The following is a 7,108-nucleotide window of genomic DNA, read 5'->3' as shown; positions in this document are numbered from 1 at the left end:
ACTGGAGAGCAGGAGGCAGGAGATCTTGTCATGGCGCCCATGGGTTCAGAGCTTGTGGTCGAACTGCTGGAAAACCGCCTTGTCTGAGTGATTAATGGCCGGGAACTCAGACGCAGGAGCGAGGGAGAGACTTGTGTGGCAAGACTGTGCAACCTGAATACACAATACTGTAGAGGTTCCAAGCGAATCCAAAGCATTCCTTGATTCGGTTACAGTGAATTTCTCATTTTCATCCTATTTGGTATCTAATCCAGGAACCCTTAATCATAAAATACCGCAATTTAAAATGCCGCTCTAATCAGTGATGAATAGAGTAAACAATGCACGAGAGCTGGAGTTTTCTCCAAAGCATTTATTAAGCATGTACAGAACTTGATATCTCAATTTGTCAAAGGCATTCTGAATCTTTTAAGAGCTTTAACAAAATAAAACATCATCCAAAGTGAGCATTATTCTGCCTGGTATGCAGGTTTTTTTTTACACAAATGGCCTGCTATTTAAAGTACACAATGAAAAAAGATCCCTAATGTGACTAAGAAAATACAACAACCACTCAACGATTATCTAACACAACAGGCGCACACAAAACCCATTTATAGTTGGTACCTCTCATGCATTAAAGAGGCAACAAATGTAACAGTTGCAAAGTTACATCATAATTATTAATAGCTCACATATATGGAGCATGCTGTTTATCTAAGAGGAGAGCAGCAGGTCTGAAGACCCGCAGCCTTCAGCAAGTGTGCCGTGAGAGACATAAGTAATTTTACAGTTAGCTTAATTAAAATGCTTCATGAAAGTGTTCTGGGATCCTCAAAACGGGCGCGTTAATCAGACGTCGTCTTGTCTCTCATAAGGGAGTGAAAGTGGATGTATCATTCAGATTTTGATGAGCACATGAGGGATGACCATTACAAAGCCCGAGGGCCACTTTCAAATGCCAGCGCGGTGATGACTTTCCCCGTCCGGGCTGGAGGTCGATGGACCATTTGCAACGGATGTAAGTGTGCAGCTCAAGTGTGGCGAATGTGAGGAGGGAATGAACCCTGTTAGCATCAGAGCCGCAGAGACGAGAGGGCGGAGTGTGACAGTCTGGGGAGTGCAAAGTTTTAAAGAGACCTGGAAACCTCAGGAAGCCCACAGGAGAGCTCAGGCAGAGGTGAGAAGGAGACTGCCGGGGTGAGCCTGCCGGCTTTCTGCACAGTACTTTTACGCCTTCTTGTATCTCATCCTGTGGTTCTGGAAACAACTCTTCACCCGACAAACAACGAGCTTCCTGCAGCCGTCTCCAGCTTTCGGGGATGACGAAGGTACAGACTAAAGTGGAACTCCTTTTCCAGCCCCAGCAGTTGGGGGACGGTGAAGGCCGTCCTCTCCCTCCTAATGGTGCACGCACCACCGATGACTGCACAAAAAGCAAAAAAAGCAGAAGAGGGGAGCGTTTATAACAAGTGCCACACAAATCTGCCCGTTAGAATAGTTTCAAGTGGTGGTTAGGCCCATGTTAATCCTCCGCCAATCAACCTGAGACAGAGTGAGGCCCTCAGCTCCTCATTCAAGCTTGAAACACAGCACAAGTCTGGCTGTCTTCCACGTCACATGTTCAGGGGAAGTTACCTCCTGAAGAAACAGTCTGGGGGAAACATCTGACGCCACTACAGCTGCCTGACAGGCCACATTAATCAGAGCTGCACATGGAAGCAGACCTGTCAAATCCCCATCTCAGTCACTTAAAAGGTACCTTGGGACCACCTCCGAAAACAACCAGGATTCCATTCGACCTGTGCATGAGCAATAAGCGCCTCCTGCTAATAATGATATGTCACAGGGAGGTTAATGGATAGTTGATAAGACTTGCATGTAATATTGAGAGACTCCTGCTAATATGTTGTTTCTAACATTATTGCATTATTATGATTATATGATGTCTTTATGTCTTTTATAAAGAAAAGGATTATAGAGGAAATGGACAAAATAAACAACTGTACAGTTCTCAGCACATGTTTGAGTGGACTGCCTGATCGTTAAAATTATTTAAAATCTATTATTTTATTTCATTTCAAGATGGAACGATTTAACGAAGCTCAAAGCAGCCTCATTGTATCAACGATATTCTCTGCATGTGCAACTGGAAAACAACAACATATGTTTAAGTTTGGATCCACAGCCCTCACCTACAATCTGAGCACACTGACAGCAAATTATTTTTCTGCGCTAACAATAATTCGGTTTGTTCCTGTACTGCTTTGTGCTCTGGCTCTATAATAAAGACAGATTTACCAGGTTTGTTTGGAGGCAGGTGTCCGCAGAATCATCCAAGGAAACGTTGCTCCTGAGCAGCAGATGGTGAGGAGCTGTCCGCCCTCGCTGTCCGGTGTCTCATGACAGCGATTCCACAGCTGGGGGCACCGGGGGTTTCATCCAGGGTCAACCTGGACCTGACATAAGAAGATGAGGTCAGTTTTAAAAGATGATATTCTGCCTCTTGGCCTGCTCCGTAAACACCAGTTCCTTCGACTCCTGGGAGTAGTTTTGGCACCTCTCCAGAATTCATACCAAAACTACCATGAAGCTGCAGTGGGAGGGAAGACTGCTGGGGATCCACCGACCCAGATCATCAAAACTGGTTTTAATAAAAGCAGGAATCCCTCAACAGTAGTAAAGACTGCCTGCCTAATGTCACAATTAGCACCAATGTTTGAATGCATGCAGGGAAGATCATTTGGAGCGAACATGTGGAGGGTTTGAATAATATTTACCAGAAGGGTGCTTTAGTCACGTGTCGCCATTGTCCAATTGCAGAGCTCTGGAGCAGCAGAGTATTCCGGTGGCAACTTGGGGCGCACGAAGAGGCGTCAGCGGTAATTCTTCTTCAGAAATTCTGAGATCAGCCAGCGCCACATTATCTGTAGGAATAAAAGATAATCGATGTTATGACTATGCGCCAAAAATCAAAATAAAGAAAATGGATAATGAAATAACGAGGGTGTTGATGGAGAATAGAAAGAGACCTCAAATACTGCATCTCTGGCTAGACTTTTTAATTCTGCTAATATTTTAAGTCTCTGACAGGACATCTTTTATTAGAAGGAACCTCGGGCTACAGCGCATCCTGGAGTTTTTGTGGTAGGTTTTTCACTGAGTTCCTGCTGCAGCACAAACGAGTTCGCGAAGAAACTTAATACCTGGCTGTAGATTGTTTATGTTAATCACCCAAAAATAATTTGCGCGCCCAGTGAACTTTTTTTTTTACCCAATTAAATACAACTATAAATTATTATTCCCATTTCCCCCCATATTTCCTGTTTTAAGCCGACCCTCAATTATTCGGATATTTGCATTGGATATAAAGCATCCAGATTTTATTAGATATTTTATTAGAACTTATGCAGCTTCTCGTTATAAATAGACGGGCTGCCTTTAGAACAAGCGCACATGCCTATAACTGGGCGTCGTGCATGTGGCTTTTAAAGGCGCAATAGGATTCACTGGGAGTGGTCAGACAAAGGCAAATGCCACACAAAGAAGAAGGCTATTACAGGGTTTTGTTTTGGGATTTTTAGTTTTTTTATTTTTTATTGCTAGGGCGATGCAGATTTGTGCAGATTTGCATGAACTGTCGCATGGATTCAAGTGTCCCGGTCTGTCTGCGACTTCTATAACGCAGCAGTCAAACGTTGCGGACACCTTCGACCGTAAACGTCCCGCTCGCTGCAGAAGAACAATGACTGTGCGAAGCTCTGCGCATGCAGGTGCACACGCACAGAGAACGCCAGAGAATCACAGGGAGCAGCGCTTAAATGAACATACCAACTTCAGAACTTAATTTTAAAGAACACATTAAATAATTGGGGGATCATTTGCCGTAAACGCTCCGCGAGGTGTGGTTTAACTGGGTTACACTTCGTAAAAAAAAAAAAAAAAATCTCATAAAACATGATTGCTTAGCGTTGTTAAACAATGCGCGAACGCTTGCCAAGTGGATAAATAGCTAACTAGAATAATAAAACTACCGCGAAATCTTAACGAGTGCCCCCAAAAGTATCTTTAGTTGGGATATTACTCCAGTCTGTGCCAGTATCATTTTAAGTTGAACCAGATTTCACAAATACGCGTTCCTTCTGGTCTTTCCCCACAACAAAGCTGTCCTCTTTACACGTCTCCCCGTGGTGATGGATTATTCACTCAGGGTTGCATAGCTGGGAAGAGGAGGAGCCTTCATCCTCTTTTCGTTTCACCTCTGCTAACACCTTCACCGAGGTTTCACCTGAACGCACAATGGAGTCCTGTTAAAAATATTCAGGCTTTTCATTATTATTATTATTATTATTATTATTATTATTATTAGTAGTAGTAGTAGTAGTAGTAGTAGTAGTAGTAGTAGTAGTAGTAGTAGTATTGTTGTTGTTGTTGTTACTGCTACCACTTTAATAATAGTTATACCAGCTAAAGTGTGTAAAATTAGTCCTTTGCGTTTGTTTTTCTTACCTCACACCCTTGAACACTCTCCGAATTGGAGATAGAATCTGTGATATACTGGCTCAGCAAGACCATAATTTAGCTCCTCCGCGCCTCCACCACAATTCTCCGTGAACTCTGTTTGAACCGCCTCAGCAGTAATAAATCATTTTTCTCTCACACACAAAAGCGCGCCGGTCGCTCTGGGTGTCAACCCTTTTACAATTCCTCCTTACCTTCTGCGCTCTCTCGCCTGATGACACACACAACCGAGGAAACCGTCGATAAACTTTTATTTTTCATACCCACAGCCCACGGAGGGAGACGGGCAAATGCCTCGTAGCGCAGGGGGGAAACCGCTGTGTTTTTATTCTCTTTTCCCACAAATGATACATTTCGTATATTCGATTAGAAAAAACATAATTGTTTTTCAGAGCTCGGTGCATGCACGGATCAGTTAATGTATTTTAGGGGACAGAGCTGGGTAGATAAGAGGAGGCTGAGAGAGGGAGAGCTGGAGAGAAGACGTTAATGGGCAGAGGATGCTGTCGGTTAAAACGGTGCATACAAATGGCGCTGTCTTGGCAGAGCAAGGAGAAGATTTATGGGCGCGGTGCCCTAGATTGCTGTAAACAATGCAGAGTGAAATGAAAGGACTAGAGTTTGCAGACTGCGTTTCATAAGTGAGGAAAAGACACACATTGTCAATTTCCTAAACAAATCCTGACTTTTGCATACGCGCGTGCATTAACGCGAGCGTCTTAATTCAAAGCCACTCATGGATGAGCCTGTCCAGGCTGCTTTCACTCAGTATCAACCAAATGTGTGACGTCGTCACAAAAATACAAACGAAACAAACAGGGATTTGATGTTTTGGCTTTATCATGTGAGGGAGTGACGTAAAAGTGTCGAGACTTTTGGGTTTCCTATTGGAGAAAAGTTTTAATTTAGGCCTTTTATTTATTCTATTTTATCATTTGCACATCGCTCACAACAACATCACACCTGTCTAAATTATATAATTAATTATGTAGTTATTTATTATTATTTAATCTATTTTTAATTAATTTAATTTTTCGTACAGATGTTCGTTGTAATTTCTCATTTCTATGAAGATGGCAAAATTAATCTTTTACTATATTTTAGTTCTGCTAAATAAGACCCCCAAATCTTCATCATAGTGTGTTTCGGACTGAGATACATTCAGAAGGTCCATTCTTTGGTGTAAAAAAACCCAACAAAAACATACACACAAAATGCAAACAAAGGAGAACAGAGAAAAATCCAGTTTTGAAAGATGTTTGTCCCTGTTGTACATAATAGTAATCACAAGTCTTTGTAGCCCATATTCAGTCAGATTTCCTAATGAAAGTGAATAAATTAATCATAATTTAATCTAGTGGCAGCTTGGGCCCCTGGTGACACCAGGTTGGGGGGGGGGGGGGTTACAGCAATTCCAAAGGTCCTCAATGAAGCAGCAAATAGGCCTCCTGAAAGATTTCATGGCGAGGTGCTGGTATGAAGTGTCAACAGCAAGTCTAGCAGGCCCATCATCTCCAGTCTGATGCGATGCTAAAGTCCAGATTGATAAAAGAGTGTTGATCCAGGCTGCTCTGCTTCAAATGTTTGCCAACACTGGCAGTAAATCACCCTCACATGCCTGACGGGGATTTAAAAATCCAGTTTTATGTAAATCTAACTGACTCACATGCAGAGAGAGGGGAAGAGAGAGGGGGAGCAAGAGAGAGAGAGCGAGAGATGTGGGAAATGAAAAGACAGGGTGCATCTGCTCCCTGGTGAAGAGATGGGAGAGGGATTTACAGATTTATGACACACCCACTGCTGGTCAATGCAGAGAGAGCCTCTCTGTCCCTGGAAAATAGCAACGTGACCCCTGTTTCAACTCTGTCTGCCTTTATGCAACTGCCATGGCTGTAGTTTAAACACACACACGCACACACATGCACACCAGCTCTGGATTTATACAGCAAACCACCGAGGTCAAAGGGCAGACTCACCTGAGACAAGACACGAGAGAGAGAGAGAGAAGAGAGGGGGGAAGAGAGGGAGCGCTCACACATGGAGTCCTATAAATCATGCAAACATCATTTGTGTTATGTGTTTGCTCATGTTCAAACATTTTGATGGGTGTTTGCATAAAGTTTTTACCTTCCACGATGGAGAGAAAGGGAGCGAGGGGGGAGGGGGGGAGAGCCTGAGGTGCTCATAAATTACAAGTTGAGCCTGCAGCGGTGCAATGGGATTCAACAGTCTCCAGTCAGGGAAAGAGAAACCAGTTAGGTGCGTGTAAGTGTAGAGGAATTTAAACTTCAGATAAACTACGACAATAAAGGCGTATTTCCTCAAGGTGCTGACGTTTAAAGTGGCTGCAGATGGAGGTGAAGTGGTGCATAGTAAATATTCGAATCATGCAACTTTAGAGCTGACTAGAGCTTATTAAAAAAAAGCTCCTTGTCTCTGATATCTTTGCTTGGATTTAAAATTTGACACACTTCGAGGGGAAGATTGTAGGTGAAACGCAAACGTGCTTCCTCCTCCTAAATGATAGGATATAAAAATCTGTGTGAGTATTTTGAGAAGCTTCCATTGTGTGAAGAAGAGGTCCGGGTGCATTCTTACCAAACTTTAA

At 43.1% G+C, this 7,108-nt stretch overlaps 1 protein-coding gene and 1 long non-coding RNA gene across 4 annotated transcripts in view; both read right to left on the bottom strand.

Moving 5' to 3' along the window:
* Positions 1-332: 332 nt before the first annotated feature.
* Positions 333-2,436, bottom strand: LOC130529981 (uncharacterized). The gene is made up of 2 exons (XR_008951690.1): positions 2,281-2,436; positions 333-1,405 (listed from the first exon to the last, which is right to left on the bottom strand). It is a non-coding gene; the product is annotated as an uncharacterized LOC130529981 (long non-coding RNA).
* A 329-nt stretch (positions 2,437-2,765) lies between these two features.
* Positions 2,766-7,108, bottom strand: part of hoxc8a (homeobox C8a) — a 46,010-nt gene continuing 41,667 nt past the window's right edge. Inside the window, exon 4 of one of the 3 annotated variants that reach the window (XM_057040734.1) lies at positions 2,766-2,906. The gene's annotated coding sequence lies outside the window, so the exon portion shown is untranslated. The remainder of the gene's footprint in view (positions 2,907-7,108) is intronic. The other 2 variants (XM_057040733.1, XM_057040736.1) reach the window with 2 other exon arrangements.

Source organism: Takifugu flavidus, chromosome 8 (assembly GCF_003711565.1).
Source record: "Takifugu flavidus isolate HTHZ2018 chromosome 8, ASM371156v2, whole genome shotgun sequence".
NCBI lineage: Eukaryota > Metazoa > Chordata > Actinopteri > Tetraodontiformes > Tetraodontidae > Takifugu > Takifugu flavidus.
This window is presented reverse-complemented; position numbering and strand designations above follow the sequence as displayed.